This window comes from Pteropus medius, unplaced genomic scaffold (genome assembly GCF_902729225.1).
Source record: "Pteropus medius unplaced genomic scaffold, Ma_sr-lr_union100, whole genome shotgun sequence".
Taxonomy (NCBI): Eukaryota; Metazoa; Chordata; class Mammalia; order Chiroptera; family Pteropodidae; genus Pteropus; species Pteropus medius.
Window position 1 is genome coordinate 23,313,078 of NW_024346667.1, and position 11,364 is coordinate 23,324,441.

The 11,364-nt window shown below is 36.5% G+C and overlaps 1 pseudogene; it reads right to left on the bottom strand.

The window, feature by feature from the left end:
• Nucleotides 1–3,331: 3,331 nt before the first annotated feature.
• Nucleotides 3,332–11,110, bottom strand: LOC120613201 (heterogeneous nuclear ribonucleoprotein A1-like; annotated as a pseudogene).
• Nucleotides 11,111–11,364: the final 254 nt, after the last annotated feature.

Below are 11,364 nucleotides of genomic sequence, written 5' to 3' on the forward strand. Positions count from 1 at the left end.
TTAGCACCATTTCCGACCTCTATCCACAACATGCAAGTAGCTTATCTCCAGCTGTGAAAACCAAAAATTTTACTCTTAAGTGAAAACTACAATAATTTTACTGATAATTTAGACTCGATGTTTCACATTCTGGCATTCAATTTCCAGCAAGTAAAAAGGTGTCACATTTACAGTAATATGTAAATCTTGATGGTCTATGCTCCAATTTCTTGAGGAGAAGGAAATCAGTCTTTTCCTCCCAGGAAATATGCCTCCTTAAAAATGCTAAAAATAAGTCCTCATCTGTGTTTTCAAATGGTCACTGTCATCAACTGAAGATTTGAGTAACATTGTTTTCCTGCCGGGAGGAGATATCCCTGGAAGGAGGGGAGTTTTTTTACATTTTCTCGGAACCAAACACTACAGTGCTGGATTCCATCTGTTCTGCTACCTGCTGTGGTCTCAGTGTCCTCCGCAGACTGCCACTACTTGGCAGCCTGTAGGTCACTGTTGTGCAGCTGCTTGTTTTGTGGGACCGCTAATCTTGACAGTTCACAGTTCATACCTGCCCGAGCTGGGGCTGACCTCATCCAGGCCACCCACTCTCAATTGCTGTGGACTGCAGCCCGCACCACTGCTAACTCCCTCTGGACAATCAACTCCTGCCATTCTTCTTCCTCTCTGGCCAATAGAGAAGCCTTTCTTTCATGAGCAGCCCTTGGAGAGAGTGTTTCCTTGCTATAGACTTAGCACCCCCCCGCAAGGGACTGGCCGAACCAAGGGGTGCTCCAGTATAGTGAATATGGACCTGATGCTCATCCTTGGGTCTAATTTTTCCTTAAGGAACCAACATCATTTTCTCTTTTAGAGCTCACTGTTCCTTGAGGATCTACAGTTTATCAAACACATCAGTACATATCTAAACTCCTACCCACCTAATTCTTACCTTCTATCTTCTTCCCTTTACCTTTAATTTAATTAAGGGTACAATTAAGTTCAGTTTTCAAGGTCACTACACACTTTGAGATAGTTCCTTTTCCACAAAATGGTATAACATTTGGGAGCATTGTCTTCACAAACACACGAAGGAGCTCTTGGAACAGTTTCACTAAATTCAAGGGCTGTCTGATTTAGTTGAGATAACTAGCTTCATTGACCTAAAATGCCATTGTGGAGATTACATTTTATGGTCTGTCAATCTCTAAGAGGCTCACAATTTATAGATAATCCTTCAAACACTTAAACTATTGCTGGATAAATAGAAATCCAAACCAATTTAGGTTATTCTCAAGATATTTGTAATTTTGGGAGTATAATAGTTTATCTAAGTCCTCTTCCAGCCCAGGCATTGACAAAATAGTATATGGTAAGCGATGTGATATAGACAATGAAGGAAAAGTATGGAGATAATGCATCTGAAACTCTTGACCTGGGGCTGTGTTTATAACTAGCTGTCTTCAGTTGTTGGATAGTGACAGTGATGGTGACCAAAAGGATCTTAATGTTGCTTTTAGTGTGACTAAACTCTAGGCGGTCTTCTTCATGTTGCCCAAGACAAGGAGAGAAATAAAGTAAATAACATTTTCCCTGAATTTTTGACTTGCAAAAGAAGAGTAGGAATAAAGATAATAGTATTATTATGGAGGTTTTAAAAGCAATTTTCAGTTGGGCTATAGACGTGTATGAGTTTACGCTCACATAGTGCCTCCTAAGTGCTATGCACTTGTAATTCATTTAATGCTCCCATCAGCTCTGTGAGGAAAGTACTATTATGAGTCATAATTTACTGACAAGGAAACTGTCAGGTTAAGTAACTTGCCCAGAGTTGCTCACCTAGGCAATCGAGTCAGATTAGAATCCAGGTAATCTAGAGCCAAAGTCTATGTACACTGTACTTGATGGCCTCCTGCAGTGTAGACAGAAAATAGATGGCATAAGTTCCTAAATAGGATTCAGCTCTTCGAAATGTATCTATGAAAAACACATTTGAGAGAAACTGGGTCAAATGAAGTGTTAAAAATGATTAAAAACCAATTTTCTGCTTATGTTTTGTATATTTCCTTTACCGTGCATTTTTCTTAAAAAGATGTGAATAGAAATTACTTTCTTAGCTGTCGATACAAGAATATTGTTATTGAGCAAGACTGACTTTGTGAAGAAAATATTATATGTGCTCTACTTTTTCTCATTTTCCTGTAAGAAGCTCCCCTCCTTTTTAAATTTGATTGAGAGAAATACATAACCTTTTAGGGAAGTAGCAAAATTGAGTATAATATGTAAATATAAAGTAAATCTATTATTAATTATGTGTGTGTGTGTGTGTGTGTAGGCACTCTCGGGACTGATGGTTTATAGCATCTTTGTAGAAATTAGAAAAAGATGCCCTCCTTGCTTGAATGGATTAGAAAAACACACCTAGCTGAGCAATGAAAGCCTGGTGGTTCTGCGTGCTCTAAAAGCAGGATGTCTGGGTTCTAATCTTGGTTCTGTCTCATCACTGTGAAATGGTTTTGTTATACTACTAGCTTCTCTGTACTTCCATTTTCTCATCTGTAAATAAGGGACTTTTAATGCTTTCCCTATAAGTAGTTATGTGTATTAATTGAGGTGTTAAGAAGAGTGTCTGGCCCATAGCAAATATTTGATCAATATTAGCTATTTGTATTTTCAATTATATAGGACATTAATTTAGAAGAAGTGATTTTTTTCTACTTACATTTTATAAAAAAAACTTACTGAGACATTTCCCACTCACATTTAATATCTCTTTATTTGTCATCACTAGACATACTGTTTGAATCATAAAACAGGTTTTCAGGGCTCAACATCTTGAACCCCAAGTTGAGACACAGCACTGTTTTCTGTGTTTGGAGCTGTCCCAGAAAATTTTATCTTAAGCCACCACCACACATTACTGAGTATTAGGACAGTTTCCTCTGTCCTCTGTCCCATTTTTAAAGTGTAGGTGATTTCTACAAATAACAATTTTCTGTATTGTTTTTCTTCTTTTTTTTTTAAAGGATATGTTTATTCAGTGTCATTTTCAGACTATTATGTTTAGCAATCAACAGCATGGGTGTGAAAAAAAAAATCTATGTTAAAACTCTTTGTTGGAATGCTTTACACTTTCCACAGAACAGAAACTAAAACAGCCTGTTATACAATTAGTCACAAATACAGTCCTTGCGTTCTTTGCCCATACACAAGAGTATTGTCAAAAACATGTCTTCTTTGTAGCAACTAGGCCCTGCCACCACTGTGCTTGGCTGAGTTTACAATCTGTTGTTACCTGTAGATTCCCTGTCATTTCTCTGGCTCTCCTTTCCTACTAAGCTTTGTTTCCTGGCAATAATTAAAACCTTCTGCCATGGCCATAGCTACTGCTGCTGCTGGAACTGCCAGAGCCACCTCGGTTTCATGGTTTGGCAAAGTATTGGCCTTCACCATCATAGGGACCAGAGCTTCTGCCTCCAAAGTTTCTTCTTTCATGGGTTCAAAATTTGAAGATTGATTTCTGTAGTTTGCCCAAATCATTGTAGCTTCCTCTACCTCCAAAATTGCTTCCATTATTATCAAATCCATTATAGCCATCCCCATTGCCACCATATCCTCCACCACCACGGCTGCCACCAAAGCCATCTCAATCACTGAGGTTTCCACTATGATCAGAGTTGTCATTCCCACCAAAACCACCTCCATGACCACTACCAACGTTCCCAGAACAACTTCGACCTCTTTGGCTGGATGAAGCACTGGCCATCTCTTATGTAGGTAGGGCTTTCCTTACTTCACAGTCAGGGTCATTCACAGCATTACGTTTCTGAATGACAGTCTTGTCTACAGAGTCATGGTCATTGAAGGTTACAAAAGCAAAGCTTCTCTTCTTGCCACTGCCTTGGTCAGTCATGGTTTCAATGACTTCAGTTCTCCCTTGTTCAAAATCATCTCTTAGCGATATTCTTCAGTTTCTTCTTTAATACCACCAAGAAACATCTTTTTCGCAGTTAAGTGGGCACCAGGTCTTTGACAATATTCTCTTGAGACAGCTGCCTTTGGTTCCACAACTCTTCCACCTGGTGTGGCCTCACACTCAATGGCTGTGACTACCTCCTGCACAGTGGCATACGTGACAAACTCAAAACCTCTGGAGCACTTGGTGTTTGGGTCTCATCACCACACAGTCTGTGAGCATTCCCCATTACTCAGAATGGCTCCTCAGACTCTCGTTAGTTGTTTCAAAGCTCAAAGCTCTGATGAAGAGATTCTGCAGCTGTTTGGTCTCTTTGGGAGACTCTGACTTAGGTATAACAATCACGAGAGGGGAGATTTTAATGATCTTATTCAATGTGTCCACTAACCGAAAGATTATGTGTTGCTTTCTAAAGAGCTGCTTAAAACCATTGTGAAAAATGACATCCAGTGCTTTTTATCATGAATCCATACCCAAGGAGTAATTATTAAATATGTGCGATTTCTCTCCTTTTCTTTTTATGAAGAACAATTTCTTTTGTTTCTTTTCATTTTATGTCATATGATTCAGTAAGAATCATAAACTAGCATTGATTGAGGTTGTTTCTGATTAATGCGTCTTCCTCAAACAGTACTTTATGGTTCAACATAAAGAAATTTAGAGAGCTCCTTCATATTTGATTATAAGGTAAATTCCCTTTTCCAAGTGACAATTTGGGGAAAATTTTTGCAGCTATATTTTGCATTGATAAACTGCTATGGTGCATCAGGAGAACCTAAGGCATGCTCTGGGGAAAAACAGGTGGGTTTTAAATTTCCCTCTCAGGATCAGGGGTCCTGTTGCTTGAGAGATGATTGTGATTTGTATATTTTAGAGCGGGACACTGAGTCTTAAAGAGTGGTCCCAGGTTCGGCTGCACTCAGAGTCACCACATCCAGGCACCATTCCTTAGAGCTGGGCCCTAGGAGTCTGCAATTTAAATGCAGGCCCTTCCCATCCAAAGTCTTTTCGTGCACATATAAATTTGAGTAATTTTTCTCTGTATAACAGAGAATATATGTGGTAGTAGGGATGAAAAAAAAGGGGTTCTATGGAAAATGACCTCACAGGGTAATCTCATCGTAAATTCCTAACTGGGCAGGTGATGGCAGGTAGTCACGTTCCAGGCATATAACTTCTTTAGTGAAAGATTTGATGCCAGACCTGCTCCTCATTCTTGTGCATCTAGATTAACACACCTTTGAAATACCAGAAGTAATATCCCTCGAAGCGTGTATTAAGTCTCATGAGAGCACATAATTTTGTCAACTCTCCTATAATCCAATCCCCTCCTTGCTTTCTTACAGGATCATGTAATCTTTCTTACGTTCTCTCCTTAATTTCAAATGCTTAAAAAAATCTGCAAAACTATTATTCTTGGGAGCATTTACGATTTGGCATATGTCATCAGTTTGGCTCAAATAAGCTCTTATAAAAATGCTCTACAGGTTTAGATGTTTCTTACATCAACCCTAGAAAGAAGTAGAGAGAAGATCAGGGGAAGAAAAAGCAAAAATAGACTAGGTAATTAAGACAAGGAGATGAGAATTAGGAAATAGAGAAGCTAGTGGAGATTCTCTTTTAGTGAAATGTTTATTTTGTTGCATTGGTCTGGGTTCTCCAGAGAAACAAAACAATTGGGATATATCTCTATGTATCTATGTATATATCTATTGAGAAAGAAAGAGAGAGGAAAATTATTAAAATTTGGATTGTCATAGAAGGTAATCTCAAATTTTGAACTGATTGCTATGTATGCTCCACTCTGTACATAAAGAATCATGATCTTCAAGGAGGAGGGACCCTAGAATCTCTTTTGTAAATAACTAAATGGGGGATTCTCATGCTCTTGTGTTCACGCAAACTAGAAAATTGTTGCCCTGTGAGGTGTAAAAGCTTTTTTTTTTTTTAACTTTAATGATAATATAATTTGCATCAGGTTTACTAAAAATGCCTTAAATTGATAAAAATATACTGGATTAAATGAAGGATCAGAAACATTTATGCTCAGATTAAGCTTTATTTGAATCTCAGAGAAATGAGATGAAACCCCATTTGAATCATTTTGAAAGTGTTTCTCTGTCCTTTTCTTCCTCTCTTCTTACATTCCTGAAGAGCAGCCAAGAAATGGCTTAAATTTGCCCACCTGAAAAGCTGGGTTACAACCTGGGGATGAACCATTTTGCTGAAATCACCATTTGCAGAAATATATAGCTCCTTGGTTGGGCGGAAATGTTCTCGTCATGATGGAAAGCAGGTGTGACACAGCTGGAAGGTGAGGGTTGCCATGGTCACAGCAAAAGCCTTCAGACAACTTAGATGCTTCAAGGGAGTTGGCCTGCCAGGATAGGTGTGAGGTCTGATCTTTCGGTAGCCATGATGGATAATATACCCTCTGCAAGTCTGAGTGCTCACCACTGTGAGGTGCTTTCATTCCTTCACCGATCCAAGTTTGATATGACAAAATAACCCTGGATCATTTGATTTTACCCTTGTATTTTAAAGTCAAAACGACCGACATGGGTTAAGCATACTTAACGGTGTTTGGGTTTTTGAGTACATTACTCACTTTCACTTGTTTCTTCAGAGAAAGTACTATTCAGCATTTAGAATTGTGTTCTGAAGTCAGGGTACCAGGGTTTCAACATAGGCTGTAGTATTTTTTAGCGTGTCTGATTCTCTGTTTCTGAGCAGTTGATTTCACTTTTCTGTGCCTCGTTTTCACTTCCGTAAAATGGAGAATGATAATAGTACCTCCCTCATGGAGGGTTTTCACGAGGATTAAATGAGGTAACACAGGTGAAGCATTTGGAGCTGTGCCTGGCACATACACAATCCTCAGTAAACGTGAATTAATCTATTTTCTAAAATGAGCAACAAATTGAGCTATTTACATTCAAATAACAAACTTCATTTCTAAAATGTTTAATTCCTAAATTTCATTAAATTTTTTTTGACATTTAGATAAACTTTATTACAACTTTTTCCCCAAGTTTTATGTTTATTATTATTTTGTTGTAATTATTTTTTAAATTTTTATTTTATTCTTAGTTTCAAGTATACAGTACATTGGTTAGAAATTTATACAGTTTATAAAACAATCCCCCTAATTGCTCTTTCTCTCCTCTGGCTCTCCACTTAGCCATTACTTTAATGCTAACTGCATCCCCTATGCCATGCTCCCCATGCCCATGACCACCTATTAACTACTAATTTGTAATTCCTAAGTTTTAGAGATTTTAAAATATATTGAACTCAACGGAGTGTGTTATATACGTGTATGTGTGTTTTGAACGGTGGTAGACGGCAAGCGATGTAAATCCAGGTGTTGGCCATTAACCTCTGTGGTATTGAGGATAAGGAAGAAGTACAGCCACAGCTAAGGAATACTATGTCCCTTCACAAATGTTTTATTTTTTTGTTAAGTTCTAATTCCAGAGTTATGAGGCTATCCTTTGGGAACACACAATTTTGGTTTCATATTTATGTTTTTATAAAGTTATCTAAGAAGAATGTAGTTTCTTTGACCCATTTCTTCATTAGGATAATGCAGAGAGAACACAGGGAAGACAAGCACAGGATAGCTTATTAAGGACTTTGGTTGTTGATCCATAATACTAGAGAAGACTAAGTGCCTTCTCTGAAGTTTGCGGGGTTAAGGACAGGGGCACTCACTAACAATTTTTCTCATTTCTCAAGAGAGATTAGATGTACCAAGCAAACTTGTTCCCTGTCCTGCAAATTGTATTTTAGCTAAGCAGGAGTGGCTAGAGTGTAGTCATTAGTAGGCTTGAATGTGATCCGCTAAATGCTCTTTCAAAGATCAATGGGAATATGCAAATGTTACAACAAAATCCAGAGCTGACAGGCCATTTCGGCTCTAAATGTGATCATTAATCAGTATGCTGAAGCCTTCACATGGGTAAAAAGTGCTCACAGATTGAAATGTGTAGTGAGAACTGTTTTTGTCATTCAGATTCTGCCATCCTCTTCCTGTACTAGTTCCGTAAAATGACTATATATTCTTATAGGCATAACATTTCAGTCCCAGTTAGGAATAAAAAAGGGCATTTTCATGGATTTATTGAGGGATAATTGGCATATAATAAACTGTTCATATTAAAAAGTATAAAATTTGATGAATTTTGACATCTGTGAAATCATCTCCACAACTAAAATAATGAATATATCGCTCATCTTCTTGAAGTTTCCTTGTGCCTTTGTGTTTCTTCCTTCCTTCCCAACACGCCACTGTCCCTAAGGCAACCACTGGCTTGTTTTCTGTCAATATAGATTAGCTTGTACTTTTTTTGAGTTTATATAAATGAAGTTATATAGTATGCACTCTACTTTGACTTTTTTTCCCTTGGCATAATTATTTTGAGATTCATAGATGTTGCAATTATCAATAGCTTATTTATTTTTTTATTGCTGAGCAGTGTTACATTCTATGGATATATATATCTCTATTACTTTACCTTTTGATAGACTTTTAGATTCTTTCTGGTTTTGGGTTAATACAGATAAAAGTTCTATTTATGTACAAGTCTTTGTATGGACATATGCTTTCATTTCCGTGTGTGAAAGTCTAGTAGAATGGCTGAAATAAATGGCTGTATTATTTTTAACCTTTTAGAGAAACTGTCTACAGTTTTCCAAAGTGGCTAAATCATTTCACATTTCTAAAACAGGCACGAGAGTTCTATTTCTCCATATACTTGCTAACTTTTGCTGTGTTCAGTCTTTTTAATTTTAGCCCTTCTAGTAGCTGTATAGTAGTATCTAATTGCGGTTTTCATTTGTTTTTTCTAAAAATTAAAAATGTTGACTCTTTTTCATGTGTAAATAAATATCCGTATATCTTCTTGGGTCAAGTGTTTGTTCAAAAGAAGTTGTACAATCCGCATACAATTACTTTATTGGATTTGTAAGTATCGTCTCCAAGTTTGCGCCTTGCCTTTTATTTTCTTAACAGTATCGTATGAACAATAATTTTACATTTTAATTAAGTCTAATTTATTCATTGTTTTTTAAATATCTTCTTGTATACTATTTACAATACCATTGCCAAACCCAAGATTACTAAGGCTTTTCTCCTAAGCTTTCTTTGAAAAATATTAATAGTTTTAGTTCCTATATTTCAGTTTATGATTTTATTTTAATATGGTGTCGGGAAATGACTGAGACTTTTTTTTATTTGTTTATAAAAATAAAGTTATTGAGTTGTTCTAGCCCAGTTTGTTGAAAGGATTTTCATTTCCCCATTGAACTGACTAGGTACCTTTGTTAAAATCAATTGACCATATGTGTCTGGATCTATTTCTGGACTCTATATGGTTCCACTGAATTGCATGTCTATCTTTATGCCAATATCACACTTTCTTGATTAATGCAGCTTTATAATATATCTTGAAATCAGATAGTCTAAACCCTCCAACTTCATTCTTTTCTTTTAAAAGTCATTTTCACTTTTTAGGTCATATTCATTTACATATAACTATTAGAGTCAGGCGGTCAATTTCTATTACAAATCTGCTGCAATGTTTGAGATTGCATTGAATTTATACATCAATTCAGGAAGAATGAAATCTTGACAGTAATTGATGTGACTTCTGAAATATGGTATGCTTCTTTTTTATAACTTTAACTTTTCTCTCATCAATGTTTTATAGTTTTCAGTGTATAGATATTATACATATATTTTAAATTTACCCCTAAAAATTTTAATTTTTTTCATGTTATTGTAAACGGTATAGTTTGAAAATTTTAATTTCTGATTGCTTATTACTCATTTGTAAAACAGTAATCGATTTTTGTATATGGATTTTGTAAACCATAGTATACTCCTATTATTAGTTCTAGTAGATTTTTTGCAGATTCCTTTTGTACATAGATGATTGTGTCATCTGAGAATAAAGATACACCCCCTCCCCTGCTGACCCCCAGCCAATCTCTGCGTTTTAAAAAATTTTCTTCTTTAATGCACTGACTAGGACTGCCAGTACAATGTTAAATGAAATTGTCAGGGTAATTTAGTCAATTTTATATTGTCTAGTTCTGGCACTTTTGTATTCTTTTACATATTTTTTGAAGTTTGTTCTATGATTCATCTAAGTTCTATCAAAACAGCAGAGTAACCTTTAGCCTGGAGCTAATTTGGCTCCACTATTGAGATAATCCTTTTCTAAGTACATAACTCATTGCCTCATGCATTACGAGAATTCTACACTCCAGCTGTTGGGAGGATAAATTATTCCCAGCCCACTCTGATCTCTGGAATTGCTTCACCAGCCTCAGGTAGTTACTTCACATGCATGTGCTAAAAAGTACTCAGCTGAAGACTCAAGAGAAATTCCTTGCATATTTTTAGAACTCACTCTCTCTCTTATCTCTCTCTCTTTCTCTCTCCCTCCCTCCCTCCCTCCCTCCCTTTCTCAGGAAGACTTCCAGGGTCTGTTTGTTTCCAACCATTCTGTCTCGAGGCCTAGAAACTCTGCAGACAGTAGTCTGGAGCACTTTTAGGCCTCACTTCATCTGTTTCCTTTTTCCCATAGATCACTGTCCTCAGATGACTTTTGTCCAATGTCTGAAAACTTGTTTCATATAATTTGTCCATTTTAAATTGTTTATTGTGACAGGGTAAAACTGATTCCTATTCTTTCATCATGGCTAGAAGCAAAAATCTTAGGTGTATTTTGAGTTTATAAAATTTGTCAAATTTATTAGGACTAATTTATTTGATTCATTCAGACTCTTTCAGAAATAGGAACCCAACTCAACTTTCTAAAATAGCTGAAATATGAAAGCGCTCACCTGCGTGGAAATTAAAAAGTAGATAATAGACTACAGAGATTTAAAAGGTGGTAAAAACACACACTCTCTTTGCATCTCCTATTTGCTTGCTTTCTTATATCATCTTGGCTTTATTTTTAGAAAACCTCTCTCTACAGAGTGAAAAGATGACAGCTGTAAGTATTATGTGAAACCTAGAGTGATGACTTCAGAGGAAGGGTAAACATCTTTCCTAATAACTCTGGTAACATTATTGGAGGGGATTCTGACTGGCCCAGTTTAAGTTACGTTTGCAACTCTGATTTCAGTACTCTGGTCAAGGTACGGCATACTCGAATTTACTGATCTGGTCTAGGACTCCTTGCCAAGGAGGACATAAAAGTCAGCCATACCAGGAATATCACAGATTACGGAGGGTTATTTAGAATGAGGAAGAACAGATTCCACAAGCAAGGGATTTTGGGAAAATAAAACATGCATGACCACCATATTTAGCTGGTAATATTGTTTAGAGCATGCATTTCTTATCTATCTCTTCGTAATAATTACTCTAAAATTTATAAGCTTAAAATAATAAATATTTA